At 42.3% G+C, this 22,782-nt stretch overlaps 1 protein-coding gene and 2 long non-coding RNA genes across 3 annotated transcripts in view; 1 reads left to right on the forward strand and 2 right to left on the reverse strand.

Moving 5' to 3' along the window:
- GRIK2 (glutamate ionotropic receptor kainate type subunit 2) overlaps nt 1-22,782 on the reverse strand; it is a 1,557,632-nt gene that overhangs the window by 1,367,116 nt on the left and 167,734 nt on the right. The gene's annotated exons all lie outside the window — the stretch shown is intronic.
- Nucleotides 3,944-4,687, reverse strand: LOC144761540 (uncharacterized). The gene is made up of 5 exons (XR_013595774.1): nt 4,598-4,687; nt 4,443-4,500; nt 4,292-4,340; nt 4,105-4,189; nt 3,944-3,997 (listed from the first exon to the last, which is right to left on the reverse strand). It is a non-coding gene; the product is annotated as an uncharacterized LOC144761540 (long non-coding RNA).
- On the forward strand, nt 8,492-9,062 carry LOC144761541 (uncharacterized). Its single transcript, XR_013595775.1, has 4 exons — nt 8,492-8,581; nt 8,679-8,736; nt 8,839-8,887; nt 8,990-9,062. It is a non-coding gene; the product is annotated as an uncharacterized LOC144761541 (long non-coding RNA).

Here is a 22,782-nt window from a genome sequence, read left to right on the forward strand (position 1 = left end):
GCGATAATTTTATCTCCTGTCTTGATATTATGCCCCCCAGTTCCCCTGATTCGAGGTCGACCGCCTGACCTCTAGGGAGATATCCCACAAACAGACAGACAACCTGAGAATATGCAAAAGATTGTATCCACCCACATCCGCTGTTCAATCCGCGGAGCTGTTGGGGTACTCCAAGCAGCCAGGCTTCTGGACCCTACCCCACCCATTTACAGAATCGCAGAGCCCAGCATGGTAATACACCATACAAATAAGAGGAATTGCGGGAAAAGGTTCCCTTTTTATGAGCTGCAAAAAATGTATTTATGTGTGCTAAAAATTGTTTACCAGGGGGCCTGGTCTCCCTCAAAGTTAAGACCTGGAGGAAGAGGAAGGAATAGAAGTAATGGAATTACAAGCAAGTCATCTAAACATTATAAAATCTCAAAGCCCCCTATGACATGCTTACTAGTTATTATTTTCCAAGTTTTTTCTAAAACTCCAGCTTTTTCTAAAGTACGTGAAAGAATTGCATATTGTTCTAATATTATGGTAATTAATTTAATATATTCTCTTTGATATTCCATGTAAAGTTTAGATACCATTTGTTCCTCCGTTTTCAAAAAGGATATGTAAAACATATTGTGACATTTCGAAATTGCGAACCTATTTGAGTAAACACCTTGTCGCATTCCTTATGTGGTAATCATCCGTTTCCCTTTGCAGTATATATCATGAATTACCCAGGACTTGTAGAATGTTGCCATGCAAATAGAAACTCCAATCACATACTCCATGACGACAGAAAAGGAAATCAGGGGCCCTTGTTTCGAATTATGGCTCTTAAACAAAGCATTCCATTACCAGCATGTCTAAAAAGCTGCCACTCGGATAGTACTATTTTTTTTCCTGTGCAATTATACTCTCTAGTCATGGAAGAGAGAGAAACATATGGGAAAGTGGCATTGTTTACTTAATAAAGGACATTTCTGAGTGAGAAAACCTTGAACTGGCTCAAAGCGGTAAGAGCTGGCTGGTAGAAAAGGAGAGCGCTTGAATAGAACCCCAAAGAAAACATCCGGTTATTACAAATTAAAAAAAATAGAGATTGTTTTTTGATCCACGAGGAAGGATTCGGAGGCCGTTCAGGCAGCAGCAGACCATGGTAAAACCGACGATGTTCAGCGAAGTATTGCGCGGGAAGACAAACGTTATAAAAAAACATAAGCGTGTTGTGTGAGAGCCCAGCGGAAGTGCTCTAACCTTTTCACAGAGCAGTATAATCTACAGTTAATATCTCCTGCGCGACTCCAGCCCTGCGTGAAATCTATCGCAGAAACATGTTAAAGCTTTGAAAATGTCATTCATAATGGCGCACAGTGGACGGACATCACCTTGGAGATCTCAGAACAACGCACAACAGGTTGGATATTCTAGAACTGCATTTAGTAGCGCAAAATTGTTCCGGATAGCGGTAACAGCTGTGCAATTTCGGAATGTTGTGATGCCACACGTAAAATTAAGAATTGTTGACATTGATTAAGTGCCCGAGCACCCATTTCCCCAACAGCCCCTCGACTCTGATCTTTTGTGTTTTTATGTGTAAGTGTTGTGTTTAGCCGAAATATTTGGGGGCATATTATCAAGCAGGGCGATACGCAATTATCGCCGCTTTAGCGGCCGTTTTCGGCCGCTAAGCTGCGATAATTCTATCGCGCTATTAGCAAGCTGTCGCTAACTGATGTTAGCGACAGCTTTTAGGCGATAGCGAGCGGTTTGGGGCCCGCTTTGCATGTCAGCGATGTTTTTTTCGCTAATGACATGCAAAGTGGGCGTACCCAACCAGTTAGCGACTGAAAGCAGTCGCTAACGTCGCTACCTCCTATTAGCAAGGCAGGCGTAGCGATGGAAATATTCGCGCTAAGCTAAGCGCGAATATCTCCAAATACTAACACCTGCCCAGACCAGTTCTTAGCCATGTTATCCAATGGGAGGCAGATAACATGGCTAAGAGCATTTCGTCGCTAATGCGTGAATATCGCTGTATTCTCAAAGATATTCACGCATTTCGCCGCTATCGCTGGATATTTTAGCACAATGGAGAAAAACGTTGCTAATAACATGTTTTTTCCGCTTAATCAATAATCATACATCAATTTACAATAGGGAGAGCATATGCACTTTAGCACTGTTCAGCAGTGGTAAAGTGCCCAGAGTCAGAAAACAGCCAACAACAGGTCAGAAAAATATAGGAGGAAGGTAAAAAGTTCAGTGATGACCCTGCAAAAAGGGCCAAGTCCAACAGCCACCATTTTATATAAAAACACCCAGATGAAATTAAGTAGTGATTACCTGTTGAATATGAAAAGTTCTAGACAGCAATGTATGGTTCTTAGTGCTCAACTGGCTACACTTACGCTTAACGGAGCGAGTTTGTCACATGGTACAACACTGTATGTGGCGTGTATGTGTCTATACTCTGCCTATCTTCTTTCATGTGCTTGCATATGCATTATGAAGTGCAGAAGTAACTTGCGACTCATCAAGGTCTCGCTTTAGAAAACAACGAAGCTATTGGCAGTTTCCATGGTAATATGTTGGCTGTGGAGAGAGAACATTCACATTTGTGGGTTCACACAAAAGGTGCTTTCTGTTGTCATTAAATAAAACTGAGATGCATGTTCAGCTCACTAGTGTGCAATATAAACGAATAATAAACTGCCCCCTAATGGGTTATAACCAACAGGGTTAGACCCAATATAGTCAAGGGGGACCTGGGTAACTAATGGAAAGACGGGAAAGGGTCCCGAGACCAGAAAATGATTACAAATATAGGCATTTGTATACATAAATTCCAAAACAACGTTTTTGATGCAAAAAAGATTTTACTACAAAATTGCATACATCCTAATCAATAGGTAGTGTTCATTATACAATTATTGTATGTTACAGTGTACACGCCCACATTCACAACGGGGAGGGGGTGACGTGAGGGAGAGTGTAAGGGGTAGGATAAGTGTGAACTGATTCATTCAGTGACAAGTTTTATTCAATCCACTAAAACAATGTAGCTGTGGTCCCTTAACATCAGGGCCACACTTGTAGGCTCTACAAGAGTCCTAAATGGTAAGTGTCCAAACAGGCCTAACTCCGTTATAGCCGTGAGTGTCTAGATGGGGACCGGAGCTGGTCTTAAATTACGTAGTGGTCTACGTTTCGACCCCAAATCTGTAGGATTCTTTTCCTTACGAGAGGGTCTTCATCAGGACAAGCATTGTTGTGGGTGGGCAATATCCTAAGGAGCAATTACAAACAACGAATTAGGGACACACCATTCCTGTATTAAAATTCATAGGATGGTGGTACAAGACAATCAATGACAACGAAGCGACCCGTGTTGTCTGACTCTGTCTGAATCTCATGCGTAAGATTAAAATATAAAGGCTAAGGCTCACCTTCCACAAGGGGCGATATGGGTTGAATTCGAAGAGAGGATTTATCCTAATCCAGGTTGATGGTCGGTAACTCTAAATGTTAGAGAGAAAACTAGTATTGGAAACGGGGATCAGCTAGTACATAAAAGATCTAAACACCGTGTCTAAATCATTACACAACTTTGAAAGAGGTCTCCAACCCACCTGTGATAAACAGTATATTATCACAAGAAAAACGTGGAGTTCCAAAAGGAGAAACAATAGGCACTCATGTAGTTAATTCCCAGCCTATATCGGTTGATATATCGATTTTGAGACTGTAGTATCCCTCGAAGATTGACCGAGGTCTTCCAACCTACATAGCAGAAATGGAATACCTATTTAGAAAAACCTATTTAGAAAAACAACTAAATCCCATACATAACACCAACTCCAGGTATCTCAAAGAGATATTCACTTAGAGGCGAGCTCACCACTATCAACAGATCCTTATGAATTAGAGAGAAAGGCTCCTGTATGTAGCGTGCAGGCAAATTCATTCAGGCCATGCTTATTCCATCGTGGACAAATAAAGTAATCTTGGATACCTATATGCAAAAAAATATATATATAGCATTCCGTAAGAGCAACTACTATTGAAAATGCATAGTGGTGGATTTCTTACAATATCTACATACACACACAATATCTTTACCGGTGAATGCAGTAGGAGATTATCTATATATCTCTAGACTTGTTTGTCTCACCACTTCTCAGAAAAGACATATATGGAAATTCACCTGTTTATGAAAGGAAGACAATTGTTCCAAAACGTTAAAATCACTAGGACACTTATCATCAGGTTCCACAGTCATGAGCAATCAATAAATAAAAACCATTACCGGCATTATTATCTTCCTCACTACTTGTCACGGGAGGGTGCCATCTCACCTAGAGGGAGGGATTTAATTAACGCGCTAGTCTGAGTTCTATGTGCACCAGGGTGCAATACATGTAATCTCTCAACACTAAACTGAGCTCAAAGCCGCCTACCTCAACCGCCGAATCATCAAGAACGGAGTGGGCGAAGATTTTTCTGTTCAACTGTGTCCTAAGATCGAATAAAGAAACACAAGTTGAGGGAAACCGAAAGTGGTCGGGCTGACTCGTGGTACCGACCCCCATTGGGTATGAAGGACATTCTTTACCTCGGTGTCTTGTACAAATTAAGAAATCCGCGCTCCTTTCACTCGAACGGGGTGTCTCCGCAAGGCTGCCACACTCTGTGTGCCTTGCCGGTAAACCTCGCGTTTTTGTATTTCCTGGTCGTTTGGGGACTGGGGGGCGGAGTTACGTTTGTTTGCATAGTGGTGGACGAAAGACTTAACTCTCCACATGGTCGTTAGCAGAAAAAAGACTTGTTACATTGATACCTTTCAATATTCATTATTTCAAGCTTATTAGTGCATCATATTATGCCACATGATATTATCAAAGCCGTGGAGCTTGAGATGCACAAATAACACAGGGTGGTTTTTTCAAGCACTTTCTCTGGTCTGTTCAAAAACGCCCTCCAGTGTGGCTCATTTTTATGTTGAAAAGACCTAATGTGCAAATTTTTATGAAAACGGTCACAGTCTGTTTCTGAATACACAGGACAGAAAAAGGCTCATATTTACATTATTCCATAAAGGATATTCCATGCCGTACACTCCCAAGTTGAAAAGGACTATCTCATCATGTAATCCATATCAAAATAAACATTGGATTAACAATTTACTATGCATACCGGAGTGCACAAATCTCACAGGATAGTGTAGACTCCAACATTCCATTTAATGAAAAAGGAGAAAAACAGTTAGAAAACACAGTCACAAATGTATGGAAATAGACAGAATACAAGTTGTTACCCTAAAGGACGGCCAGTTGGGCAAAACTATTTTCAGATTCATTAAGACCTTCTACTACAGAATTGAAGGTATAGATCCATTTGAGCTCTCTGATGTTGAGAATATTGGATAGATCACCTCCCCTGGGGCCTAATGTGATGTGTTCTAGAACTACCCATCTGAGTGAGTCAGGTAAGTGATTGTGTGTAGTACAATGTTCAACCAGGGGTGCCCCGGGTACCTTGCATCTAATTCTGCTACAGTGTGCAAGGAACCTGGCCTTCACCTGTTGCTGGGTCTGGCCGATATAGATGAGGTCGCATGGACAGACAATTCCATAAATTACATTTTTTGTATTGCAATTCGTGTGTTGGTTAAGTCTATGTTGATGATGTTTAAAGACAAATTCCTTAGTTTGAATGGTAAACGGGCATGCTTTACACTTCCCGCACCTATAATGTCCCACTACTGGAGATTGGTTCCAACATGAAGTTATAGTGGGTTCAGGAGAACATTCCAGGAAAGATGAAACTACATGATCCTTGACATTTCGTGCCTTCTTAAAGGCATGCATCGGCACATTCATTGTATCTAAATCCTTTGCAATTAGGCTCCAGTGTTTGTTTATAACCTTTTTGATTGACTGGCTCTTGGTCGAAAAAGTAGTGACACAAATCATACGTTCTTCCAATGGACAATTACGTGCTTTTGGTTCTAGAAGTATTTCCCGGTGGCAGAACCATGCTCTTTTCCTCGAGCGTTTGATGAGTCGCTTGGGGTAGCCTCTCTCTATTAGGCGTGACATCAGGATCTCGGATTGTAGCATGTAATCTTCCTTTTTACTGCAGTTCCTACGTACACGGAGGAACTGTCCATAGGGTAAATTATCCCGGAGACTCCTGGGGTGGTGGCTAGAATACTGTAATAATGAATTCCGTTCCGCGGGTTTCCTGAATAGAGTGGTGTGTAGAGTGCCTTCCTCTGCCACTATTGTGATGTCCAGGAAATCAATCTTCTTGTTGCTTGCTTGCTTAGTGAATTGGATATCCGTAGACCGTGTATTCAGCCATTGATGAAAAAGTTCAAGTTCATTGTTATTACCCTTCCAGATTAGCAGCACATCATCAATGTACCGTACCCAAAGCTGTATATGATGATGGAATGGATTTTGGTCGCAGATCACAAAGGTCTTTTCATAGAAGGCCATGAACAATATGGCCAGATCTGGGGCAAAGGCAGCCCCCATCGCCACCCCCTTCGTTTGTAAATAGAACACGTTTTGAAACATGAAGTAGTTTCTCATCATGGCAATCTTGAGTAACAGTAGTATGAATGTAGTTGGTACTTGTACTGGAGCCTCGCGACTGTCAAGAGCTTCGGTGACCACCATCAACGCCTCCTCTTGTGGTATGCTTGTGTACAGCGACACAATGTCGCATGTGACCAATAAATCGTCGTCTGGGTTAAAAGGTTTACCATCAACCAAAGTGATCGTGTGTGTGGTATCCCTCAAGTAGGTGGAAGTCGACTCAGCTAGTGGTTTCAAAAAGAAGTCTATATATCGGCATAAAGGCTCAAGGATAGAGCCACATCCGGACACGATGGGTCGTCCCGGGGGGTTAAGTAAATCCTTGTGCACCTTGGGTAGGGTATATATATATACTCTATTCAGGAAACCCGCGGAACGGAATTCATTATTACAGTATTCTAGCCACCACCCCAGGAGTCTCCGGGATAATTTACCCTATGGACAGTTCCTCCGTGTACGTAGGAACTGCAGTAAAAAGGAAGATTACATGCTACAATCCGAGATCCTGATGTCACGCCTAATAGAGAGAGGCTACCCCAAGCGACTCATCAAACGCTCGAGGAAAAGAGCATGGTTCTGCCACCGGGAAATACTTCTAGAACCAAAAGCACGTAATTGTCCATTGGAAGAACGTATGATTTGTGTCACTACTTTTTCGACCAAGAGCCAGTCAATCAAAAAGGTTATAAACAAACACTGGAGCCTAATTGCAAAGGATTTAGATACAATGAATGTGCCGATGCATGCCTTTAAGAAGGCACGAAATGTCAAGGATCATGTAGTTTCATCTTTCCTGGAATGTTCTCCTGAACCCACTATAACTTCATGTTGGAACCAATCTCCAGTAGTGGGACATTATAGGTGCGGGAAGTGTAAAGCATGCCCGTTTACCATTCAAACTAAGGAATTTGTCTTTAAACATCATCAACATAGACTTAACCAACACACGAATTGCAATACAAAAAATGTAATTTATGGAATTGTCTGTCCATGCGACCTCATCTATATCGGCCAGACCCAGCAACAGGTGAAGGCCAGGTTCCTTGCACACTGTAGCAGAATTAGATGCAAGGTACCCGGGGCACCCCTGGTTGAACATTGTACTACACACAATCACTTACCTGACTCACTCAGATGGGTAGTTCTAGAACACATCACATTAGGCCCCAGGGGAGGTGATCTATCCAATATTCTCAACATCAGAGAGCTCAAATGGATCTATACCTTCAATTCTGTAGTAGAAGGTCTTAATGAATCTGAAAATAGTTTTGCCCAACTGGCCGTCCTTTAGGGTAACAACTTGTATTCTGTCTATTTCCATACATTTGTGACTGTGTTTTCTAACTGTTTTTCTCCTTTTTCATTAAATGGAATGTTGGAGTCTACACTATCCTGTGAGATTTGTGCACTCCGGTATGCATAGTAAATTGTTAATCCAATGTTTATTTTGATATGGATTACATGATGAGATAGTCCTTTTCAACTTGGGAGTGTACGGCATGGAATATCCTTTATGGAATAATGTAAATATGAGCCTTTTTCTGTCCTGTGTATTCAGAAACAGACTGTGACCGTTTTCATAAAAATTTGCACATTAGGTCTTTTCAACATAAAAATGAGCCACACTGGAGGGCGTTTTTGAACAGACCAGAGAAAGTGCTTGAAAAAACCACCCTGTGTTATTTGTGCATCTCAAGCTCCACGGCTTTGATAATATCATGTGGCATAATATGATGCACTAATAAGCTTGAAATAATGAATATTGAAAGGTATCAATGTAACAAGTCTTTTTTCTGCTAACGACCATGTGGAGAGTTAAGTCTTTCGTCCACCACTATGCAAACAAACGTAACTCCGCCCCCCAGTCCCCAAACGACCAGGAAATACAAAAACGCGAGGTTTACCGGCAAGGCACACAGAGTGTGGCAGCCTTGCGGAGACACCCCGTTCGAGTGAAAGGAGCGCGGATTTCTTAATTTGTACAAGACACCGAGGTAAAGAATGTCCTTCATACCCAATGGGGGTCGGTACCACGAGTCAGCCCGACCACTTTCGGTTTCCCTCAACTTGTGTTTCTTTATTCGATCTTAGGACACAGTTGAACAGAAAAATCTTCGCCCACTCCGTTCTTGATGATTCGGCGGTTGAGGTAGGCGGCTTTGAGCTCAGTTTAGTGTTGAGAGATTACATGTATTGCACCCTGGTGCACATAGAACTCAGACTAGCGCGTTAATTAAATCCCTCCCTCTAGGTGAGATGGCACCCTCCCGTGACAAGTAGTGAGGAAGATAATAATGCCGGTAATGGTTTTTATTTATTGATTGCTCATGACTGTGGAACCTGATGATAAGTGTCCTAGTGATTTTAACGTTTTGGAACAATTGTCTTCCTTTCATAAACAGGTGAATTTCCATATATGTCTTTTCTGAGAAGTGGTGAGACAAACAAGTCTAGAGATATATAGATAATCTCCTACTGCATTCACCGGTAAAGATATTGTGTGTGTATGTAGATATTGTAAGAAATCCACCACTATGCATTTTCAATAGTAGTTGCTCTTACGGAATGCTATATATATATTTTTTTGCATATAGGTATCCAAGATTACTTTATTTGTCCACGATGGAATAAGCATGGCCTGAATGAATTTGCCTGCACGCTACATACAGGAGCCTTTCTCTCTAATTCATAAGGATCTGTTGATAGTGGTGAGCTCGCCTCTAAGTGAATATCTCTTTGAGATACCTGGAGTTGGTGTTATGTATGGGATTTAGTTGTTTTTCTAAATAGGTTTTTCTAAATAGGTATCCCTAATGGGGACAGAAGCTCTATTTTAGACCCAATCTTTTCTGCAATTGCTAATATTTTTTAATATTTGAATCGTCATAACCTGACACCGGCCGTTTTTCATTGAATCTACGCATCCTGTGCAAGGGTACATGCTCTGACATGATGTTCTTCAATTTGTCACATTAAATTGTCAAATCTTTGAATGCAGTTGCTGTTGGTGGGTGAGTTTTTTCTTTCTGTACCAAAGGCACTATTAGGATGTATTACTGTGAACACTAAGGTAGTCTGTGTATATACCGAAACTTTGAGGGACGCTGAGCAATATACTTACTTTCCACAGATTTTGGAATTGGAATTGTCCTGTTGCTTTTCCAGCCTACCCCCCACCCCTCCCCCCGAACGTGAAGCAGACAACAAACAATACATTTTAAGAAATTACTATAATATGATTCCGGGTCAGGGATGGGTCATAACAGCTCATCCTTTCTACATCCAGCCCCTATCCTAGAGGCCACAGGGAAAATGCCAGATTGACATAGTGGCCAGTCCTGCCCTGGTACTCTGTAAGACTCAACAAACAAAGGCAACATATTATGATATTATTTTTTTATTCCCTAAGGCTTGAATACAAGTTAAGAATGTCTCCTCACCTGTTATCCAACAAATCACACAGTTCACTGTATTCGCGTATAGCACTAAAGCAAGATCCTAGCAGTTATTAAAGGCATTCGACCCAAGTTATCAGTCTAGGCGACAGGCGAAAATTGAGGGGGCCTTTAATGATTCGCATACCATGGGGCAAAAGGGATAGAATGCTATAAGGACTTTTCCCACACTAAGGGGCCTATTACGATGGAGGATTTTCCGCATCCTCCGGGCCGGCGGAAGCTACCGCTGGCCCGGAGGATGCGGAAAATCCTCTGCGGACCCACCAAAGACCCACCGCCACATTAGGATGGCTGGTGGGTCCTGGTTACCGTCCGCAGCTTTTCCGCCGTGGTTGTCTTACAACCGCGCCGGAAAAGCTCTAATATGGTGACGGTGTCTCTCAGACACCGTCAGCCATATTAGGATGGGCTGTGCAAAATGCTTTTCCGCTGCGGGTTTTCCGCCATGGAAAAGCATGTGTAACTTCACTGAGGGGGCCCATTGCGGGCCCCCTGGGTGAAGGGGGGGTGGGGGGTGCACATGGGGGGTACCTATGGTACCCCTCTGCATTTGTATGCAGAAATCGGCAGGCACCGCACGGTGCCTGCCGCTTTCTACATACAAATGCAATGTATGCATTTTTACCATTGCGGCAGATGCAGCTTGAAGCAGCACCCGCCGCAATGGTAAAAATAGAGGATGTGACCGGCAGGGTGGCGGTCACATCCTAATTGCACAGGAGGGAACTCCGCAGGTCATGCGGAGGTTCCCTCCTACTCTATGGTGGCGGACAGACTCAGGTCCGTCCGCCATTATAATCGGCCCCTTAGTGTAGAAATTTTCAAATAAAATAGGGAGAATCAGAACGACAAACGTGAATGTTGGAGAAGGTCTATAACAACCCTTATTGGCCCTCTGCAACTCCATTATCTTCAATGGAGCAACCAAGACTCTAATGTTCGAATTTGTTCAGATATCCTCCTTGTACTTATAATTCACTAAAACTGGTGAAAGACTGTTTGTGGCCTCATTATCAACCTTTACTTGGTCGTCAGTAGCATTGGCTCATAGAGCTTCAGGTTGTTTTAGGTCTCATTTACCCACCTAGAAAAGTCAGGCCATTGCTCATCCACTCATCCTACAACTTAGAGTTCCAGTACATCACAACTCTAATATATACCACAAAAAACATGGACATTATCATGTGTAGGGACTTTTAGTGAGACGCCAGTTAGCGTATCATAATCAGTGGTTAAGTTATTTGAAAAAATAGGTGCAGGGGCTTTTCTTAGGTGACCACCGCTGATACTGTCGAATGAAGGGGTTACTAAATAACAATATTTTCCTACTTCCATTTTGTGCTCCTTTCTTTCACCACTTTATATTTCCTGTCTCTCTATCATACCCTTGCAGGTTATGTTTAACCAATGCTCTGTCCTTTTTTCAATGTGTACCTTTTTCTTCTTCTTTTTTCTTCCTTTATCTTTCTATGGGTCAAAACCTGTTGATGAAAAATAAGCTCTAGTACTCCAAAATGAGTGCTGGTGGCCACCATCCAAAACTGCAAATTAAGCAGATTATAGCATATCCCCATCATCCTTATTCTACTTGATCTTTTTTGGGTCTTGTCTTTATTCCCTTCTACCACTTACGATCACATCACTTTACATCAATTTTCCTCATATTACAATATAAGAGCCACACCCACCCACAAATATCAATTATCAGACTGAACCGAATATAATTAAACAATAAACTGTGCAAAGATAAAACGTTACTCCCAATATCCAATTTATATATGGGTGCCTGACACTCAAAGATGCCTTAATGCTTTTATTCAGTGGAAAACAATTTCTTGGCTGCATATAAAATAAGTAATTTGAATGAAAGCGCAGCACTTCAACTGCATTATCTCCCTACATGACAGCATGCACGTGAAACTAATGTGAATAGTATTCCTCTTCGTCACTGTCATTTGCATTTACTCTGCAATTCCTTTCTCTCCACAGACACGCTAAAAAGGAGCCAAGAACAACTACCAAATAGATGTGGGTTTCAACAATTTCAGCTTCGACTTCCTTGTATTGCATACAAGGTCACATTTACTTATTGATATACAGACCATAACCTTCTTGATTGTTCTGTGTTGCAACATCATCAAGTTCTAAGCACTGACGTTCAGCTACCACAATATTATATTTTTGTCTGCTCTTAATGCAGTTTTTAACATATTGAAGAATGTTTTTCTTATGCAAAATGCCCTTGCACCGGTTTGAACTTAGGGGCATATTATCAAGACAGGCAATACAATTGTCGTTGCTTTAGCGGCAGAATACTGCCGCTAAAGCACTGATAATAGGCTTGATAATACGCTCTATGAAATTCCAATTAAAGCTCAGGTTAGATGTCCTTCACATTTAACATAGGCTTCAATTGGATTTCCATAGAGCATATTATCAAGGCCATTATCAGCGCTTTAACCGGCCGTTTTCTGCCGCTAAAGCAGCGATAATTTTATCACCTGTCTTGATAATATGCCCCTCATTTCTTTTGGCTGCAAATCCTAATAGGCAGTCCTGACTTGCAACCAAGGGCAGGGCCGGGATGCTAGCCTCCTTGATTAGTGGAGGATAGGGCATTTGGCCACTTCACTAGTATACATTGACTCCATTGAGCCATGCGTGTATAGCGATGGGACCTGGTGATGTTGGCATACTCCAGCCTATGCACCATGATGAAGCAGTGAGAGAACATGCTCTCAGTAGATGTTTGGGGTGCAACCTGGCAATTTATGTGCACTGATTGTAGGTAAGCCAGTCACAATGGATCCCAAGATGACGCTATTGGGGATAATGGAGGACTGGGGAGGATCCAGGGGTATACAAGATTTGGTGCCAATGGGTATGACGATGGCAAAATAAAGACCTTTCACTAAACTAACTGGAGATCTGACAAGGCACCCCCATCATTGAATGGCTTGGAGTCATAAGCTGATGTGCCAAGGCAGAAGATTTTGTTTATAAGGGTGTCTAAAGAAACATGAGGAGGTGTGTAGCATGCGGTGGGGCTTGCCCTCAAAACATCATGAAATGTAGTTAAAGACTGACATTGACAAACTTGTAATTTACCAAATCGACCTACATCAATTCAACGTGACATTGTACTTATCGCTGAAACAATGTGATGCCGTTTTTGCTATGTTTTAGTTCATAGACAGAGATAAAAAAAATGGCAATTTATCAAAATGATTTTGGATTCCTATCCAAATTATATAATGTACACAGTCTACCAGACTTCTTCTGCTGCCTAAGTCCCACAGTGCAAGGCTTGCTCATATATTATTTTAAAATCTAAGTGGACTTAAAGAACTGAGTGGCAAGCATAAATTGAAGGGCGAGTGAAGAAGGGACTTTTGGGATGCATATAAAGAGTAAAGGGAAAGGGTGTATTAAGCTCAGCGATTAATTTACAGCTGCAGGTCGTCAGCACTGGCACTTTTTTGGGGGACAGGGCTTATTTTTCATTATTTGACTTTTACCCGAAGCAACAAATTGAAAGGCAGCAAACGAAAAAAATATTTGAATAGGAGCATACTAAACAAATAGAAAAAGAAAGGGGGCAGGGATGGAAAGGAACCTGCAACAGTGAAATAAGCAGACATAAAGTATACGAGGAGGGAGAAAGAGGCACACAGTGGGATTGAGACTCTTCAGCATTGGTTTTTGACAGCGGCGGCTGGCACAGGTAAGCACAGTGAGGCTGGGCTGGGCGTGGCGGGGAAGCCGACAGATAACAGAATAGGTATTATTTATTTATTTATTTAATTTGACCTATTCCGTCGTCTGACGACTTCCCCTCTCCACCCCGCCCCACCCCACCGCCCCACTGGCCGCTGCTGATTTTTGACAACCTCTGCATCTGGCAGTACTGGCAGCAGTAAGAAAAACCATGTATCCCTACACATATATTTTTTTTATAAATCAAGCACTTAGGGGCTGATTCACAAAGGGTCTCTGCACTCATGGCGGCGGCCCCACTTTGATGGGGGAGTCAATGCACTGGGGGCGGAATCTCCACAATGAGAATTCTCGTTGTGGACAAACTGGCCCGAGTGTTGAGAATTTAATTGTGGAGATTCCACCCCGAGTGTGGGGACTCCCCACTCCTGCCACGAATGCATTGGCAATAACAATCGGTTTGGGTTTCTTTGACCGCTTGCCCACGTGCATGACAAAAGTCTTCTTGATATTGACCTTTAGGTCCAAAGAGAACATATAGTTACAATAGTTATTGAGAAGGTGCTGTAGCTGATTAGGGGTTCTTGCCATTATCACAGAGTTGTCTGCATATAATAATGCAGGGATAGGGCGATGGGCTATAGTAGGGAGATCCTGGCTCCCTTCCAACATAGCCAACTCTAGGCCATTAGTATAAAGGTTAAAAAGGAAGGGAGCCAGAACACAACCCTGTCTAACTACCCTGGAAATGGCAAAAGGCGATGTAAGATCGCCATGGATCCCATATCTCACCCTCGCCGACGCGCCAGAATACAGCTTACATAAAAATGTGACCAAGGGTGGATCAACACCCAGTTCTGTTAAAATTTAACATAATTTTGAGTGAGACACACAGTCAAATGCTGCGGAAAGGTCAACGTGTACAAGGTGTAAATTACCACTCTTGGCCCCCACATACTTGCCTATAAAAAGAGAAAGGTTTAAAGCCTGCTCCACCGTGCCCAGACCCTCCCGGAACCCATATTGAAGATCGGTCATAATTTTATTGGCCTCAGCCCAGTCGTGTAATCGCTCAATGACCAGTCGACCTGCCACTTTGCCAAGGGAATCAAGGAGGGATATGGGCCTATAGCATGCAGGGTCAGTGCGATCACCTTTTTAAAAAATGGGGAGTAACGTTGACGTTGACCATGAGTCAATCAGTCCAACAGAAGTTGCTGCCTCAAAAACACGAGTCAAGATCGGAGACCAGAGCTCCTGGTAATGGGTAGAGGTGTCCAACGGAACCCCATCCGGACCAGGAGCTTTACCGGACTTGGAGGTTGACAATGCAGCGATGACTTCATTATGACCAAAGACTAACTGCATAGGGTACGTTTTGGAAGTGGAGGAGGGACCCACCCTAATTTGCTCACCATCATTCTGCACTAATTGTCCCCCAGAAATTTTTTGGGAGAAATGGGTAATCCAATTCTCAGCAGAGACAGCTACTTCAATCCTGGGTGCTGAGCTCGACTCTGAGAGAAAGGGAGATTTTATTATGCGCCAAAATGCAGAGCTATCTTTGGTTCGGCAGCTCTCATGGAGTTGTTCCCATAAGTCCCTTTTTATTTCACGTCTTCAGTTTTTGATGGCCAAAATGTATTCCTTTCTAAGTTTTCTCACTGCAAGAACATCTCTGAGAGGGTTGCGTAGGGCCTCCTTCAAGGAAGAAAGAGCCCTCCGACATTGGGTGTTAAACCAACCTAACCCTTGAGAGGGATTGGAATTCTGCTTACGAAATAATTCCTCTCTTATTATTTTGGTGATCTCTGCAAAACTGGTCAGGATCAAATCCGAAGGGGATTGCATGTCTAAACATGTTTCCATTAAGGGGAGTGCTCTTTTAATTACCTTAGCTGACAGAGCATTGGGGTCTGCACTCGACCATTTAACTGAGTATCCATTTGGCTTGGCTATTGTCAGGGCCTGTTGGTTAAGTAAACTAGCAATCCTGGTTTGATGATGGATACCCTGGATCTTGATAGTAAGACTATTGGAATAATGGTCGCTACTAATATCTGTCCCCGTAATGAATTTTAACAGGTGAGAATGCTTAATATATAACCAATAAGACTAGATAACCCCCTTCCATGAAAAGTAGGAGAAAATGCTACGGGGGGATCAACTAGGTCATTTGCAAAGCCCAAATCTAACGAGAATAACAGGTCATTCAGGCAATTCCCTGGAATAGAATGAGCAAAGTGTGTTAAAGGGCACCCACTTTCGTCTGTTACACCGCATTTAATTGAGTCATAGCTTGCACACAGAGGAATGTTAAAATCACCACCCCATATCAAGTTAAAAGAAGAGACTGGGAAACTAGCCCGTTGCTCCATTAAAATATGTGACATTTCATTCAAAACATTAACAAAATCAGAAATGGGCAAATTGTTATACATGTTGACCAGAAGAAATATACACCCTTTGTTAACTGTTATTTTTAGAATTTGATAATTCTCAGCTAACTTCAGTGCAGAAATTTCCTTTAATGGAAGATCAATAGATAGGTATATGGCTAGACCTCCTTTAGGTCTACCGGAGGTAGAGGGGCGAGCATTTGAATGAAACGTTTTATAGCCCTGAATGTGAATGGGAGAAGTCAGCCATGTTTCCTGCAGACAAACTTCAGATTCAGGCTCACTTGTCCTCAAAGTAGTAAACCTCTGGAACAAGGAGAACCCAATAATAAGGCTTCACTACAAAATCGAAATCTTAGAGCACTGCAGGACCCACCCTCACTGCGCCTTGAAGTAATTTTAAGATCCATGAAGGTCTAGAAGGCTTTTTTGCCAAGATTAATTCCCAGGGCACAGCATCTTCATAGGAAAATGTGTCTCTTGGATTGCTGTATTCCTTAAGCCTCTTTAGGCAATAATCTAACTGGTTGTGCAGAGAGGCATTGAACTCTCTTGGGACATCCCACTTCATTTCTACCAATTTGACCATCTAATCTGCATGCAAAAACCTAAAAAGGTGGGAGAAAAGTCACTCTTCTGGTGTATGTGGGACCTTACTTCTCAACTGCTGCTGCCCTAGATGTTATCAGGACAGGGGTAACGATAAGTAAGATATAAGGTGAAGCTCTGCCAACATTGAGATAATACCTTTCCTAGTCTGCACTTCTGTTTTACTAGGAGAGGGTGAATACATCTGAGAGAGTTATAACAGATTGGCCAATTTGTTTCATACGCAAAATAAAGGCAAGATCATAGATAAAGATGCCTGTGAGATTTAAATTAGTCCTTAATTAGGCACAGACCCAAGCTCAACGAAGTCACTCATGATCTAAATTCAAAATAATTAAACTTTCACCCTCAAGTAGAAGTTAACGAAATTGATTTTTTCTTCTTTTTGGATATTTTTGCCTTTTTCATTTTTCAAACAGGAAGAGGAAACTGGCGGTAGATGTCAGCTATCGCCAGTATCTAAGCTCTTGGGGGCATATTAGCAAGAACCTCGGTAAAATTATTGCGGTTGTAGCGTCAGGAAACGGCCGCTAAAACAGCGATAATGGGCTAGTTAATATGCGTTATAGAATTCCAATAGAAGCCCAGGTTAGATGTCCTGCACATCTAACCTGGGCTTCTTTTGGATTTCTATAACGCATATTAACAAGTCCCTTATCGCTGTTTTAGCGGCAGTTTGCTGCCGCTAAAATGGCAATAATTTTAACGAGGTTCTTGATAATATGCCCCTAGATAAAAACAAGTCAGGGCCATTGTCCATTATAATCTTCGAAGCCCGAATTCAGGGAGTCTTATCTGTACAAATGTGTGACTTAGGTGCACAAAATTAGACTTCTGTAGAAGTAAATTGAATAATCATATTAACAGATTCAGCAATAGTTTCATTTCAACTTTACAAGGTGCATTTATAAATGTGGAAATTCCTTCAGAAAAATAACATTGTCGTAGTCCCAAGTTCTGGATTGTGGCAATTTGGTGGTCATTTCTGGGTGGGAAACCCACAAAAACAAGTAAACAACTTCAAAATGAATGGCTTATGACTATTAACATGTCAATGGGAGCTATAATTGCCTGCGCAATGCAAGCATTGAAAGGGGCAGTCGTATGTTTAATTGTGTTGCAGTGTAGGATATCGCCATGTGTAGATACATTTCCACATGGAGACGAAAGAAAAAAAAAGGTTATATTTGCTAATGCTTATTTGCCTTATTTTTACGCGTGCACAAATATCCACTTGGTGGAAATTCTGGGAATATTTACAAGCCCTTTGCACTGCCGTTGCATCACTTTTTTGACACATCAACTGCTCAGTGTGGTGTGGTGCTCCATATTTAAAAGGCCACGTAAAGTCACCATGCATGGCTTTTCGTTGCCTTGTAAATATGTCCCCTTTTTGCACAGCACTTTGCATGAAAGGGGCGTGCCATGGGTGTGGCTGTGGGTGTTGCCATGCAGCACCCATGGATTCTGCCATATACTCAAATTTACAGTGTTTCACAAACTTGGGAATGCGTCGGAATCCTACGCCACCCAGGGAAGGCGCACTGAGACGCAACGAGGAGAAATCTTTCACCTCAAGGGTGCCTACGTTGGCGCATGGCAGCCAATTGGGCACCAGCGCGGGGGAGAGAGCTCAGGGAACCTCATATTGTTGTAAGTCATAAGCAGGCATATGTCATATTATTGTAAATATGGCGCATTCCTGTGCTTTGAAAGTGATGCAGCACGGCATAGCCAAGTGGCTTGCGGCATCGTACCGTGTTACTTTGTTGTAACTAACGCCCTCTGTATGCAAAACATTTAAGCATTGGAAAATTGCAGAAAATCGGCGACTATACTGAATTTGCAGGAATACTAATAAAGTTCTGGTACAAGTTATCTTGCTTGGTGCTTCCTAGATAGATTAAATATTCCTCACGTTGCCACCCTTTAACAATAATTCATTATCATTTTAATGGGAGCAGACCTTTTCTTTACATCCTAGCAGGCCAGGTTGAATGTTTCTACTTCCATCCCCTTCGTGGGAGGAGCAAACCCTCAACAACCAACATTAGCTGCTATTTTCCTGAAAGTCGAACGATGGGAGTTAATTATTCAGATGGGTTAAGATACTTTTTGCGACTGGAATCTCTTCAAGGACTTCAAACAATACTAAACTGAATCAATTCTTTGTAGAATGTACCATCGTGTGCATTGTTAAGCAGGCCCTTGTGCACACGTTCGCTTGCCAGGGGTTTGGTGGAGCTGAGCATGTATTGTTAATGAGCCTTCAATCACTGCAGAGTTTAACCACGAACGATTCGAATACACGCAATCTCTCTGAGATGCTTCTGCCTCTAAAGAACATTCTAGTGCAGTCTATCTGCAGAGGGCTCATCTGCACAATAACATATATTCTAAAATGTTCTGAATGTGTTACAGGCATGGGGAAAGGTAGGAGCAGAAATCCTGTCAGAAAGAGTACTCGATTCTACTCTAATTAACCACGCTAATCACTACAGTCACATGAAAGGGCACGTACTCATGTTTGGTGCTAATGCTAACAGGGCATCTGGGCAGATATAAATATTTTTTTGAACATGTTCAACTTGTGTATGTGGAACTATTCTTTTTATTTGCTGGAATGAATGTTTTTAAAATTTGAGAGGTACAAAAAAATTATATTTATATAATGCCACCTCTTCAATTCATCCTCCCTTCATTTTCCTCTTCCTTAAAATTGCATCAAAGGTTTAATCTTTACCCTTCATGTCTTGAACGCTCTTATTATAAACATTCACTAGACTGCATTCCTCAATAAAAATGTTATATTACATGTTTTTATATTTTTCAGTTTTGACTAATATCTTGCCAAACAGGGATAAGACTCCCAACAGACAATTTTAATAGACATTGACAAGGGTGTTGTCATCGAGGAGTGCTTGTGGTGTCTGTTAATGGAGTTAAGTGGAGGTGTATGCAGTAGTTGGAAATGCACACACTTCTGTATCAGCTTACATGCTGTTGATTGAAGCAAACACAGGCTTCCCCTTTTGGTGTGTCTCAGCAAAAATGTAAACACTGGTGGAAATTCCAGTTGTCCACTTACAAATGGTCTCTACTGGAACCAGTTCGGGAGTATAGGTTTGCAGAGGAGGTGCTATGTATTTATAGTAAAAAAAAAAAAAAAAGATAATTATCTAGGCTACTTAACATTTCTCAACAGACATCTATAGATGCCAATAACATACCCCAACAGTCAATAGGTCGCATCAAATGCCCAAATACACCTGCCAACAGCGGGAACCAGAAGAAACCATAAAGTAATCTGGAAATAGAACTGCATCACAGGGATAAGTCGAACTGGAGGATGGACAAAGATTCATTTCCATTCCTAAGCCCAGCTTACAGGGTCACAGAAAATAAATGCAAGAGCAGAAGCCAAACCAGACTGTCAATGCAGTAGTATAGTATGCAAAATTATATGCAAAATATCTTCTGAAATGAAAAATGAAGAAAAATAAAGACTTGGGCATAGATTCATCAAGCAAAAATCCACTCGAAAAGGGACAGTTTGTGACTGGTATTTTTGCATTTGGGATGCATCATCCCAAATGCAAAAATTACAATTTAAGAAATCGCAAAATTGCGATTACTTAAATTGCTATTGCATTTGGGGAATCTCAAATTGAGATTCCTTAAAGGCAATGAATTAAAGTTTAAAAAATAGCGATTTCGCAAATAAGGCTCGCAAATTACCATGAAGTTGAACTTCATGGTAATTTGCAAAAACTTTGAAAAATGCACTAAAGTGCATTTTTCAAAGTTTCATGTTGCGCACACACATGCCCTAAGGGCATGTGTGTGCGCAACATATGTGCACAGATCAATTTCAGGGGTGCAACAGGGTGTCCTTTGGACACCCCTGCACCCTTGAAATCGCATTCTCAATTTGCGATTCGCTAATTGCGATTCGCAAATTGAGAATGTCTTCCTATTCATTCCTATGGGCCTCTAGGCCCATAGGAATGAATGGGGAGGTATTCCTTAATTGCGACTCGCAATTTGCGACTCGCAATTAAGGAATTTTAAGAAATCGCTATTTTTTTTGTGATTTCTTCATGCATTGCATTTTGCTAATCCTTAATAGCGAATCGTTATTTTTCGCTATTAAGGAATAGCAAAATGCGTTCTTGATGCATCTGGGGGTTGGATCGGCAACAATAGTTGTGATGCACCGCATAAGCCCTGAAGATACATTTGAATATTTTCCAAGAAAGTATCCCAATGGACCAAAATGGACATCATCTAAGGGTTGCTAGAGGTTGCTAGTGCGACCCCTAAACTGCTCCTGGCAGGTTGCATTCAACCCCTGACTTCAAAATTAAATCTGTATTTTTCAGTTTTTTTTTATCTACTCCTAATCACACGAAGACTTTGAAGGACAAATTTCAAACATTTGAGAACGTTACTGGCGCTGTGGGCGAAGGAATCTGGGGCCATATTATCAAGGAAGCTGCGGTAGTTTATCGCCGCTTTACCGGCAGGAAACTGCCGATAGAGCGGCGATAATGGGCTTGATAATATGCAATTCGAATTTCAATCGATGACCAGGTTAGATGTGTGAACATCTAACCTGGGCTTCGATTGAAATTCGAATCGCACATTATCAAGGCCATTATCGCCGCTCTATTGGCAGTTTCCTGCCGGTAAAGCGGCGATAAACTACCGCAGCTTCCTTGATAATATGGCCCCTGGTTCCATTCATTGAAGCTGTTTCCATGTGGCTATGCTTACAGAATCAACATCAAGCAAGCTTTTCCCACTTGGGTGAACCCACCCACATCTAGTGAGTACAGGCATGCTAGTTTTGTGATGCTGGGCGTCAGAGCTCGTGCATAAGGTGCTACAAGTGCTTCACACCCCTCCCTCCCTTTTACCGCACTTAACGGAATCTTCATCGCCGAGTCCGGGTCCCGGGGGTTGCCCTGTATAGGTGCCATCTTGGATTGGGCTCCTTTCAACTTGGACGGCGGCCATTTTAGAGCGTCATCGCGCTCGCGCTGGGCCTGGAGTGCCTATTTAATGCTCTCCTCTACCGCGCAGCGGGACGCGCATGTGGGTCGCCATCGCTTAGCCGGAGTCGTGCCAGAGTCCTGCCCGTCTGCGCCCGTCAGCGACGAGGAAGCGCGAGACGTGGTAGGGCTCTGGGCACTAGCTGCTATACCATCATGCAGGCTCCATTAAGGCTCCAGTACAATCGGGCTGAGCTGTCTGCCATTAGGGACGGGGCTAAGGTTTGTCATAGAGATCGGATGTACCCTCTATGCGGTCCCTACACCTGTGCTTGCAATGGTTGGTCAGTAGTTAGACCAACTTCTATCCGATCTTTGGAAGCTGCCACTCCGGTTATACGCAAGCGTATTCCAGAGTGTGGGCTCCGGATCTGGAGTTTGAACGTCAGGTCGCTGGTTAAACGCCACCAGTATCTATATGACCTTATTGAAAAAGAAGACCCCGACTTAATTTTCCTGACTGAGACGTGGCTTCAGGATTCTGATGCCACCATCTTGAACCTCTCTTTCCCTTCAGTATATACGATCTTTACTCTGAATCGGACTACGAGAGGTGGCGGTATCGCTATGGCGGTAAAATCTTGCTTCCCGGCTGAGTGGAAGGCACTTAAATTACCCGCCTGTGAGAGTGCCCTTTTTAAAATAGCTTTTAGCCATCATTTTACCTTTAGTGGCATTCTCATTTACCGCCCTCCTGGTAATGACACAGCTTTCAGAGCCGCTCTTGCTGATATTGTCAGCCTCTTGGTGCCCGGATGTGCCAATTTCAACATCTTAGGTGACTTAAATATTCACTTTGATAATAGGTCATCCGGAGCCATTAACACCTTACTTGCGGATTTGGAGGCTCTTCAATTGATTCAGCGTGTGTCATTTGCCACTCACAACGCAGGACATATCCTTGATCCTTTTTTTACTACGATCGAGAGGATGAAGGTGTCTGACCCGATATCGATGG

The sequence above is a fragment of the Lissotriton helveticus genome, chromosome 6 (assembly GCF_964261635.1).
Source record: "Lissotriton helveticus chromosome 6, aLisHel1.1, whole genome shotgun sequence".
NCBI lineage: Eukaryota > Metazoa > Chordata > Amphibia > Caudata > Salamandridae > Lissotriton > Lissotriton helveticus.